This window comes from Solanum dulcamara, chromosome 7 (assembly GCF_947179165.1).
Source record: "Solanum dulcamara chromosome 7, daSolDulc1.2, whole genome shotgun sequence".
Classification (NCBI taxonomy): Eukaryota; Viridiplantae; Streptophyta; class Magnoliopsida; order Solanales; family Solanaceae; genus Solanum; species Solanum dulcamara.
Genome location: NC_077243.1, coordinates 58,021,241 through 58,034,542, shown reverse-complemented (window position 1 = coordinate 58,034,542; position 13,302 = coordinate 58,021,241). Strand labels below are relative to the sequence as shown.

Below are 13,302 nucleotides of genomic sequence, written 5' to 3'. Positions count from 1 at the left end.
TCTCTAGGCATAAAACGAGGCCTACCCTGGCTATCGTTTTGCCTAATTGTCTTGCCGTTTAACCATTGGGCCTCGCTCCAGAACTGCTCAAGCTTACGGGCATGGTCCGCCACATCTAGAAATAAGCAGCCACTTAGACTAAAGTCTGATTCTTAATCCATAACTGTAGTCTCAACCATCTAATGAAGCACTGAACTCTCTTCTCCACGATAGGTAAGATCATGGTAGCATGTCAGAAGAGCTTGTGAAATCGGGTTTTATACTCAAATACTATCATGGAACTTGCTCCAACTGCAATCACTGATCTCAAAGTTGATCTGTAACATTCCTGTAGATAAATCGGGCCAAGAAGGACTCTACAAACTCAGCACATGGCACCATTAGAGACCTAGCTTGCCTGGTCTCTAGATATGAATGCCACCACTATTGGGCAGGACCGTCTAGATAATAATTGATCAAGTCAACTCATCTCTACTCTATTAAACCAAAAGTCTACAATTGCATATGGCATGTAAGTATAAACTCATGGGTATCCTCACCAATAGCCCCAAAATACTCGACGGTGATAGTTTAAGGAACACCCTAATCATCTTCTGCTCCTGAAGTGGCATAATGCCCTGTAAATCATCAGTTTGAGAGGCAATTGCTGGTGGTTGCTGAATTACTAGCCCTTTTGGAATAGGTTGATCCTGCGGTGCTAGAGCCGCTGGAGTTGGAGCCTGCTGCATAGCCCCAATAACATCTAATATATGGGAGGACATCACTTGAAAGTCTAGAGCTGCAACTGGCTCGGGCGGTGGTTGGGTTGGTTTCGGTCCCACTGGCTGATGGTATACTGGAGCTGCCTGTCGCTCCATCTCTAGCTCAAAAGTCAGCTCTCTGCCTCGAGATAGAGCTTTAGTCCTATCACGACCTCTAGGTCGGCCTCTACCCCTAGTAGGTACCTTATCCCGTGTGTGAGTAATCCTATAAAATAATGGAAAAAGTGAGATTTCTATAAAACTGATAAGACATATTGTACGATAGTGATACAAAAGAGATAAGTTCCTAAATACATCTCATAGCCTCCCAAAAAGAAGTCATGGATGTCTCTGCAGTGATCCGCAGGACTTTACTAGAAGTTAGCTCTGTACAAGTGAGACTAGTGAACCTGGGTGTCACAACCCATCCCCATTGGCCGCAACTGGGGTCTAAACTGGACCCCTGTATACATATCTATCAGTTATAAGAACTATACATATGAACCTTAGTGGGTGATAAAATTTCCATACACGTGTAGCCTCTTTCATTTGCATCATGTCATGAAAAAGCAAGCAAACAGACAATGCTTCCATAGCGTAATAACATTTATAACTCATCGTACAACTATAATCGCACAAAACTCACACATTACCCACATACATAAATCTACAGACCTTTAAGAATAGTAATGGTAACATATGGCGGGACAGGTCCCCCGCCATACCCCTGAATAAACAAACATATATATATATATATATATATATCAAATGACTAGTATCAAAAGTTAGGCTCTAGAATAGTGGAGCACTTACAACATTTTTGAGTTAAAATCCTAAGCTGGCAGATCTCCAAAATGAACATTTGTACCTGCGGGCATGAAATGCATTCTCCGAGGAAAGGGGGGTCAGTACGATATATGTACTTAATATATATAAAGCATAAAACATCATAATTGAGACAACAGCTAAAATAGGGATGCAGGGGGCAAGTATAACATTTAGCCATCTATCGTACCTAGATTTTATAAAATAAAGGCATACATGCTATCATCATGTACTGTATCCAGCCTATTTTGGGACTTGCATAATAACTATATCACTTTGTCATCATAAGAACATATATACCATTAGCGCTGCGGAACGTACAACCCGATCCATGTATATACAAAGTACACGTCGAAGAACAATGGCCCGATCCATACATCTTCTAATAATGTCGAGGAATGACGGCCTAATCCGTATATCGTATAATAATGTTGAGAAACAACGGCCTGATCTATATATTGTGTAATAATGCCGAGGTACGATGGCCCGATCCGTATTTCATATAATAATGCATATACGTGCACGTAAAACTGTGTAACATATCAAACATCCCTTAGATACCACCATAAAGCATGTTCAAGAGCCCCTTGGTATAGGAGCTTACACATCCCAATACTATTCAACCTATAGTAGGCTCAAGGGTCGTAGTTCAACTACTTCAAGGCCCTTATCATTCAAAAGTAGGTACAAGTCATGAGCTACATCCAGAATCTATAAATGGAGTTATATCCAAATCCATGTTCTATAGTACCTATAGTCTAGTCTTCCTAGAAGTAGGAAAAGACAAGCTTTACATGTACCACTTCCTATCACATGGAAGACTTGAAAAGTAATGACTCAACTTGTTACAGGAGTTCTAATCAATAGGAAGTAAACAAGAGCCTTAACTCACACTCAGAGTTTTAAGAGTGGAATAACTTCAAACTTCATATACATAATACTTACATCTAAGTGATGCCAAAGGATAGGAAAGGGAAGCTTCACATTCTCGTCCCTTTCTAATGTATGGAAGGCTTGAGAAGCCCTAGTTTGATTACTGTAAGAGTGCTTTCATCAAGGAGTACATAAGAACTGTGAATTACACTTGGCATTTACGAGTAGCTTTACCCTCAAGTTCATATAATTCACTATTTAACTTAAAGACATGCCAAAAGAAGGAAACGTTAGCTTTACATACACTACTTTTCATCATATAGAAGACATCAAGGATTGGAGCTTTACTACTTTAAGAGTCTTAGCATTCAGAAGTGAGCACGAATTATGAATCATGAATCATGTTCAGAGCTCATGAACAAAATTACCCCAGGCTTCATACACATATCATTTGTCACTTAAATCTAATACATGCCCAAAAGAAAAGATAGACATGCTTTACATACCTCTTACGGACTTTTCTTAACCACGTTCACGTCGTCGCCCTCCAAACCTAGTTAACATAGAAGAAATGAAAGTATCAATAACCCTTGGCGTTTCATAAGCTTAGGCTACACATGAGTATTCATAGAACTCAACCCCTTGTTCGCCTTCTCAACTAGTTCCTTAACTAGTTAAGGCGTTAACTGAAATTGGGCAACACCTCCCCTATAATATGCCCTATCCAAATTTCCAATTATACTCCTAATAACTACAGAAAACCAAAAATAACAACCTGAATAACATGTATAAGAATTTCACACCAACATAATACAACACAAGCTGCAAATGACTCGCTCGAAACCACGATACCAAAATAGGGTTTCTAGTTTCCATTTTACAAAACCTTTAACTATACGAAACAGAGGGTCGGATGGATGAAACCAGCAGCTCCCACACCTATTTTAGAATAATATTAGTCCCTGCAACACAACAGCACACACTTGAAGTAACACCTCACATGCACAATACCTTATTTCGACTACAATTTAACTATAGCGACTTCAAATTAAGTTATTTCTAACGTCAAGCATCTCTATGATATTTTTACATTTGTAGAAACTTAAACAACATATAAAAAATTTCATAACAACACCATAAAACCCAATTTCAAGGGAAAGGTCTCACCTTACCCGAAATTGGCGAAAGCTTGCCAAAACTCGCCTCGAAAGTTCCTTAATTGCGGCGGAAATGTTGTGGCTGTTTGATGTCCGTTTTGTGCTGATACCAACCATAACTTTACATTATTAATACCTTAATAGAATGTACAAAACCTTACCAAAACGTGGGAGAATATAACCAAGCCATACCTTAACACATGGCTTCCCAAACTTGCTGAAAATTAACTTCGGAAACTCCTTTATTTGCTGAAAGTTGCGGACTGTTCGTGTCCCTTCTTTGCTTCCCCAAATAGTAATTTTACGCTATTAAAAACCATCATGTATCCATCGGATACCTTAAATAATTAATTCATGGAACGAAAATGGAGGCCTTATCTTATTGTGTTGCTGCCGTAGCTCTCTCTCTATTCTCCTAAGTTTCTTCACTTTTCTTAAGTTAAGAGATGCTGAAAACGAATTCCTTAGTCATCAACTAGGAATATATACACCACTTTTGGAGGTGACACATGGAATACCCTAGGGGTGATACATGGAAGCCCCCTAGGGAGCCACCTCACACCATGCAACCAATTATATGCTGTCACGTGGCAGCGTGGGTCCACCCCAAGTAGGTAGATCACCTACTTAGTCCAAGTAGATGTGTCACCTACTTTTCACCTGCTTGCTTCATTTTCGTGGATTCGTAATCTCGTCTTACTTCAAGAGCCTACGTATTCCTTGCTACTTAAGCTCGATGTGTGCACCAGGAGCTTAATTATGCAAGACATCTAAATCGGAAGCTTATGCAAGTAGGTCGAGTCCTACGACTCATTACTTGGCTTCCAACTCCTTCCAACTTCTTCTAACCCTATTTACAATCTTCTCTATTATGGAGTATCTCATTCTCCTTTACATAGGATTATTTGATAGCGTTATAGATTATCCGACTCACATGATGACTTCTAAAGAAACTTAAGAGCCTTCCCAGAAACTTAAGAAGCTTAAGAAGCGTTCTGAGGTACCCGAGTACGGGGTGTAACATCCTTCCCCCCTTTAGAACATTCATGCTCGAGTGTGAACCAAAACCTTCCTCCGGATCTTATACCGACTATATGGAGAGTTCCCCTATCCCATTACCATAACATATACTTTCATCAAGTAATCAATATCAGAGTTCCAAAGATTAGGATTACTTGTAGACGTAGGGAATAGGAACGGATACTTGTGTTTTATTTCCTTTTTCGCTTCCCAGGGGGTCACCCATCCTAGTACTCTCGCCCAAGTATGCTTAACTGCGGAGTTCTGATGGGATCCGGTATGTTAGTGCTGGTATGATCGCATCCATCCCTTATGGGATCTCGTTTGATGTTTAAGTGTTCCCATTTACATATGATAGCATCAGTTGATTTTCTTTTATGCTTGTAGTTCTCTTGTCCACTTCCCCCTTTTAGGGTGTATCCATGTCATTTTCTGTGTATTTATAACTTTCCAAATGCATATGAGTCCTTTCCAACCTATTTAGTATACTGCGCTATTTCCCTATCTTCCTTTACATCACCTATACTCTAGGTTACCCCTGTACAAAACCCTAATACAATCATGAGGTGCTTAGAATCCTCAATATATAGTACCAACTCCAGTCTTGAACATTGGTACTCGAGTAATGTATACACAATAATTTTTTATGCCTCATGAGCTTTCATCCTTGTTGTGCGCCCGGTGCTCACTTTCTTAACAGCATATCAAGCTTGCCTCATTAATAGGTCTACTTTAACACCATATTATAGTACTATCCCTTTAAATCTATTGTTACACCCCACACTATGGAGCTTGGAATGTCTCTTAAGCTTCTTAGCAGTTACTATGTGAGTCAGATAATCTACAACGCTATTAAACAACTCCAAGCAAGGGAGAATGTGATGCCCCATAGTAGGAAAGGTTGGAAATAGGGTTATGAGGAGTCGGAAGAAGTTAGAGGCCAAGTAAGGAGTCGTAGGACTTGACCTACATATGTAAGCTACTAACTTAGAAGTCCTACACACTTAATCTACTTGAGTACACGTCGATCTTAAGAAGCAACAAGTGCATAGGCTCTTGAAGTAAGATGAGATTACGAGCTCACGAAAGAGATATAAGGAAACGACGCCCCTACTCGAAGCAAGTAGGTGATGCACCTACTTGGAAAAGCAGGTGATGCACCTACTTAGGTTCAAGTAGGTGACGCAGCAGCTTGGGGTGGACCCCACTGCCATATGGCAGCATGTGATTGGCCGAACAAGTTGAGGTGTCACCCTAGGGGGCTGCCACGTTTCACCCTAGGGGGCTGCCAATGTCACCTTCTAAAGAGGTGTATACATATGTATTATGTAACTCTTAACTTGTTCATTATCCAAAAATCAGCCAAGAACTTTGAGAGAAAAATGTGAAGAAGGACAAGGAACAAGGCAGCCACGGTTTTGAGAAATTAAAGGTAAGTTCTTCAATTTTTTTCCATAAATTAATTATCTACGGTGTTCCTCAACCACATGGATATGTATATATGTATCTTAAGATACCTATGGAACCGTATCTTCAGCTTTGCACTTGGGAACTTGGAAGAAAGTAAGAAAGAAGAAGAGGAAAACGCTAGGGGTACAAGCTAGAGGGGCTACGGGTTGGGGCTGCCAAGGTAAGCCTCCGAGTTTCGTTCCGTGAATTAATTTTTTGAGGTGTACCATGGTTATATAATAGTGTTTGATAACCTAAAATTATAATTTGGGGCAGCAGAGAAGTAACAAAAACAGCCCGCTCAATTTCAGCACATTTGGAGAAGTTCCGAGTTGCAATTTGGCAGTATTGGCCAATTTCGGGTTAGGTAAGGTTCTCCTTTATATTTGGACATTATGGGGTTGTTATGGAGTGTATTATGTACCTTGTATATTTCTGTAAGTATAAAAAAAGTTGTGGAGATGCTCAGAGAAAGAAACAATCTAAATTGAAGTCGTCGTAGTTAAATTGTAGTCGAAGGGAGGCGTTGTGCTGCTGGAGGCGGCTGCTGGTTGTGTGGTGTATGTTGAAGGGACTAAATGTCTTATAAAATAGGTGGGGGAGATTATGGTTGCATACACACGACCCCCCCTCTTCGTATGACTAAAGGTGTTACAAAATAAAGGCTAGACACCCTATTTTGATATCGTAATTTTGAGCGAGTCGTTTGGAGTTTATGTTGCATATTGCTGATGTGAACTGCTTAAAAATATGATGTAGGTTTTTGTTGTTGGTTGGATGTGGGTATTATGAGTGGATTTGGAAATTTGAATAGGGCACATTGTAGGGGAGGTGCTGCCCAACTTTCGTTGACCCCTTAACTAATTAAAGAACTAGTCGAGGAGACGAACAAGGAAATAGATTCGTTGAATACTAAGGTGAAACCTAAGATGATGGAAAGTTAAGAGTGATTGATATTCGTATTACTTTCATGTTGAATAGGTTCAAAGGAAGGCGAGGCGAATGGGATAAAGAGTAAACCGTACGAGGTATATGAAGCTCTCTCTTGGCATGTTTTTGACATAGGTATGTAAAGCCTATCTTTTCTCTTCCTTTTGGCATGCCTTAGATGTAGGCTATGCATGATGAAATCTTCAGGGCAACTTCACTCTTAGGTTTTGAATATGACTTCAGGACTCAGAATCACTTCTGGATGTTAAGACTTTTAAAGTAGTGAAACTCCTACTCCTCGAGTCTTCTATATAACTGTATAATGATTGATTCGACTAAGCTATTTTTCATAAAAAGAAAGGCTCTGAGATAACCAACACTCGAACTGCTATAAGATATTTCATACTGGTATAAGTCTAAGATTTGCAAAACTCTCTTTTACATAGTCCTTAGTGACATTTAGAGGGTATAAGTCAGATACTTTCTGCCTTGATCTCCAGGGATGATTCACCTAATGACTTCATTGATTCTCCGATAATGATTTAAACTGGATTTTGTTTCTCACTACTCTACTCGTGTATACTGTAACACTTCTTTTATCACACCCGTGTCGGGAATAGTAATCGTGCACAATTCCACTACATTGTTCATTGTGCCCTCACTAGAGGGCTGGGTACATATGTATATATATGATGATATGATGGGGTGTTGTAATAAGGAGGTGATGGTACTACATATATGATTCACCGGATCCCTGATAAGGCCGGCTATATTGAAAATTTGAGCATGCATGATTTTACTTTCCCAGGTATAAGTTGCTGATTTGATAATTTACCCCCTGCTTCTCTATTACAGATATGATTCCAATTGTGTTATGTTATATTTTATGTACTCAGTACATATGTCGTACTGACCCCCTTCTCTCGGAGGGCTGCGTTTCATGCCCGCAGGTACAGGTACAGGTTTTGGGAGTCTATCATCTTAGGATCCCGCACAGCTCAGCTGGAAGAGGCTCCATTATATCGGAGCCTAGCTGTCATTGATATTATTAGAGGTCTGCAGATATATATATATATGTGGGTTGTATGTGTAAGTATTGTTCAGCTGGGTCTACTTGAAATGTTGTGAAAGTTTATATGTATGAAAGCCTCGTCGGCTTACATGCCATTTCATGATGTGATACAAATGAAAAAGGCTACTGGTTTATGAAAATGTTATCAACCAATAGGGTTTTGTTGCATGGTATTATGTTAATTACAGTTCGACTTAACCACAGCTGATAGACACGTATACGGGGGTTCAGATCGGACCCCAGTCACGGCCTATGGGGTTGGGTCGTGACATCTATGACTATATATTCTCCTTTCCTTCCGTCCTCGTATTCAGTTACTTATGTCTATCTTAGGTGCCTCTTTTAGATTTCCTTATTATTCCTCCATCTTATGTCTATTTTTTTTGGTTGTGCCCAAAGAATTCCATATTACTCTTTATTTCCTTGCACTAATTATCCTTTTCGTCGTTATTTAACCTTTATTCGAAACTTTCCTTACGGATCTTGATAAGCCTTCCTCACTGGTTCCATAGCTCGCTTTTCCGTTTCACACCTATCTTCATATTCCAATCACTTGGACCACACCCTACCTTTTAGTTACTTCCTTACCCAGCTTTACTTATTCTCATAACGATCTTCGCTATATGCACATGGTATCCTATTCAAATTCAGTCCCTTAGTATACCACTGCTTGGCCTTCTTCATGATTCTTACTATGGGTTACTTACCCTTCTTAGTTAGTCTTATCCTTAATGTCTCACAAGCTCTCTTATTAACACTTCATATCCGTCACAATTCTTTTTCCCTTGCACTCTTGTCTTCATCATACTATTACTTCTTTTAATTATAAATCATCATAGTTTATCCCTATGTATCAACTCAGGCGATGCCTGAATATATCATTTTAGCCAGATCTATCAATCTTCTCTAAATTATCTCCTTTGTCTTATACGTCTTTTCCATATCCTTATACTAACCTTGGATCTTAATAGAAGGACGACTCCAACAAAAGGAAGTAATTGACGACATAGGAAGTTACGAATCACGCAGGTAAGTAAAGTAAAGGCCTGAAAGATATCTGTTGGGTAAGGTATTGATATGTGATTGAAATGTAAAGTTGAAACCTGAAAGGAAAGCCGACATAAAGTGCAACAGATGTAGTTTGAAGTTGGACATACGAGGTAAGTCCATTACTTTCATACTATTGTTAATATTGAAAGCCCCGTGTGGCTGTGGTATGAGATGATATTGAAAGCCCTGTGCGGCTGTGATATGATATGAATATATATATATATATATATGTGTGTGTTGGCCCTTTAAGGCATTGTTGATATTTTTTGTATGTAGGTTTTGGGATAGTAAGGAGTGTAGAGGAAACTCTGTCGAAATTTTCCCAAAATAAGAAAAAAGGAATAAAAAATAGCTTTATAACATGCCTTGGAAATTGATACCGAGTACCCATATTATGCCAAATTAAAGCTGTAAGAGGTACTATTTATATCATCAATAAGGGATACCCTTTTTACTTTGGGAAGTTTATGTCGGAGAAACAAAAGTCTGTCTGAGCAATACAGTTCAGACCACAGTATCTCCAGCCGTAATTGTGCTGTATAAAAAAGAGATGCTCAGGTTGAAAGGTAAGATGTCCAATAATTGAGCTTCAATCATTTTGAAAGTGCCAAGCCCCCAACTCCTAATTGTAAATTAGATAAGTTGTTTATAACTCGAGGATAAACTCAAAAGGAGACTAGGTAGGGCAAGTATTAAAAGAAGTACTGTGATGTTTAAGAGATTCTGGTTTCTTCCAACAATGGTCAAAAAATGGTTTACTATAACAGCTTATAGTTCTCCATCAACTAATTAGGGAAAAGACTTCTAAACTGAAGCACCTCAAAGAGATGTCAGGAACTGAATATGAGTATGAACAAAAAGGGGGATTTGTAAGTATGAATTAAATGAGGTGATACAATTATACAGGGATAAAGTAGGACCACTAGTAAGGCATACGTGGTATATATTGACTAAGCTAAAAGCCTGTGTTGGGTACACAGTAAGGGTAAGGTCTATAAGGTATAAAGGAATAATGCCCGTACACAATGTCGCCCCAAAAATAACGGAACCCCTAAGAGACAAAGATGACAATATTAAGGAATAAATGGCGCAGCTTCCATTCATCCTAAGAAACAAAGGATATAGGTTGGGAAAGTCACTACTCCAAGAGAACCTTGGATAATGAATTCCGCAATACAAATGTTGCCTAGTTAAAAGAAATTTTGGAATGGCTACAAGTGTATATTAACTTTTTATAAAGATAAGTAGAATGTTGCCTCAGACGAGTTGTTCTATAGGTACCATTACTTAAGTACAGATTAATAGATGAGGTGTTGCACTATGTGTGAGAAGGATCTTGTCGCCTCGTGATTTAGCCAAGGTTCCGTATATGGATAATCAGGTTGGAAAAAAATGCAGAAAGACGGGGACATCATACAGTACCAAGTACATTGGGGAAGGAGACTGGATGAAATTGAGACTTGACATAGAGAAAGATATAAGCGGATAAAGGTATAAGTACCCTCTAAAGGGGGAAGCAAGTTAGAAAACTGAAAAGGGAAAGATGGAGGCAATTAATGTGGCAACATATTTGAGATGGATGCTTAAACTTCAATAAGATCCTTTGTTGAACCAAGTTAGAAGGATCTGGAAGTCGTCAATAATTGGATAGAAGTTAGAATGCTATGCAAGATAGTGTTAAGAAGTTTTCAGCAAAATCTGGAATAACATAACGCTAGAAGGTGAATGCGTATGAAAAGGAAAAGGGTATAATGATGAAAGGATATCAAATGATTCAGGAGACACTACGAAGGATAGCGACATCATACTAAACTAAAAAGCCAAAAGGTTGGCTATAGAGTTGGTCGTAAATGAAATTGCAATAGATAAATAACCAAGGAAAAGGAGTAAGAAACCTCCTATGATAGAGGATGAGAGGAGCAAAGAATAAATAAGGGAAAAGAAAGAAGTATAACAAGATGGGACAAGCAAGTTCAAAGTCAGTAAGATGTGTATAGTAAAATGAACCAGGAGACGGAAGGACTACGTCTACCTCCTACAAGTTCCATTAGAATGGTCGTGCAACCAACGAATGTGTATATATAAATATCAGGTTAAGTGAGTAAGTACAAGATAAAAGGAATAGGGGTTCAATAATGACAATACTGTTATGATATTCTGGATACCCTACTGAGAGATACGGGGATGGGTTAAGCCAAACTATAGGAATGGAATTAGTACTACGAACAAAGTAAAACATGACCACGGTTGGACTAAAGATCTACCCCTATATCGGTTACAAGATAACGGAGGAAAGGGCAAGGCAACACATAAAGACTAGTGAGATGACGCTAAGATAAATTTTGGGCTAAGTTGAGTGCCCCACACATTATTGCAAGGATTACCATGAAATGCGACATGAGGACTTCCCAGGGAGGTCACCCATCCCAGTATTTCTCTCATCCAAGCACACTTAACTTCTAAATTCTAGTGGAATTTAGTGCGATAGTGCAGGTGTGGTCGCGTGAGATGGAAGAATCTAAACTAGTGGCAGAGAAACGACATGAGATTATATACTTAGAGTACTATAAGTTACGTTGAGGGTATTGTAAAAAGGACTTAAGCAAGACAAGAAGGATTAGCTAATTGCTAATTGACGACGCAATTGAATGCCACAATTCTTCAACATAGTACCAGTTAATGAGAGGCAACCCACAGAATGGCTATATGGGCCAGTGGGCAAGGGAATTTATACACCACTTAGCAGCCAACTCTAAGGGAGAAAAAAGAAAAACCCAAAAGGTAAGGATACCAATTGATGTAATTTACGAAAGACAGGAACTAATACACGAGGTCGAAAATCCCATAATATGACCAGGGCTACAAGACTCACTATGCACTCCAGCGCCAAATGACTCTAGAGGGAATGTTACTTGTAGATTAACGATATTAGCCCCTGCTCCTTCGATCAAAGGCTACCTACTCAGCCGAGAAGGTGTAAAATTATAGGGTAAAAATATAGTAGGACCTTACGGAGTCCCTATAACTATTATCCCAGATGAAGGAGCCCATGTTACAGTTAACTACCAAGGATCAGTCCGCGAAGAAACTAGTAAGACAGATAAGTCTTCGTACACTACTTGACCCTTGAACCTGATGACCAGGCTAAAGCATACCACTTAAATGCTAGAAGATATGTCATGAGCTGGTGTTGTTAACTTCGAAAATAGCCGGGATGATTATCTATCACTTATCAAGTTGCCTATAATAATAATTACTACTCTAGTATCCCAATGTCCATGTACAAGACTGGTAGAGCAAGATGTGTAAGTCCCCTATTGGATGGGTCGATGTTAGAAAGACTAAGCTAAAAAGGCCCCGACATAATTAAGCAAGCTATTGACTAACAACCCAGAGTCGGCAGAAATGATATACAGATAATTGACATCGACATACAGAGTTCAAATTGTTGATTGGATGTTTATAACAAGGTCACCCAAAAAAGGAAACTTAACCATAATATATTAAACTGTATCAAGTTGCTCATAAGGTGGGCAAAGTGGCCGGTAAGTTGAGCTTACCACCTTATTTGGAAACTATACGCCCATTCCATCAGATAGGGATGCTTCGCAAGGGTAATGCCAAGCCACCCAGGGTATGTTCCATAGATGATATGCAGGAAATGGAATCCTGCGAGGAATAACCTATCGCCATCTTAGATTGGCAAACTAGAAGATTGTAGACTAAAGACGTGCCTTTCATCAAGATACTGTGGAAAAACCAAAACCAGAAAAGGGGATGACCTGAGAAATTGAAGAGGACATAAAACACAAGTATTCATACCCATTCCTGATGTCTACATGTAACCCCAACTCCTGAAACTCGTATATTAATTACTTGGATGAAAGTATGTGTGATCTCAATAGAAAACAATCTCACTACAATCGATATAAGGTGTTGAGGAAAGTTTTATGTAACATTTAGGGACGAATGTTCCAAAGGGGGGAAGGATGTTACACCCCACACTCTGGAACTCGAAATGTCTCTTAAGCTTCTTACCAGTTACTATATGAGCCGGATAATCTACAATGCTATTAAACAACGCCATGGTAAGGAGAATCTGATGCCCCATAGTAGGGAAGGTTGGAAATAGGGTTATGAGGAGTTGGAAGAAGTTGGAGGCCAAGTAAGGAGTCGTAGGACTCGA

The 13,302-nt window shown here is 39.2% G+C and overlaps 1 pseudogene; it reads right to left on the bottom strand.

Annotated features, from left to right (window-relative positions):
• Positions 1-11,503: 11,503 nt before the first annotated feature.
• LOC129897968 (5S ribosomal RNA) lies at positions 11,504-11,623 on the bottom strand (annotated as a pseudogene).
• Positions 11,624-13,302: the final 1,679 nt, after the last annotated feature.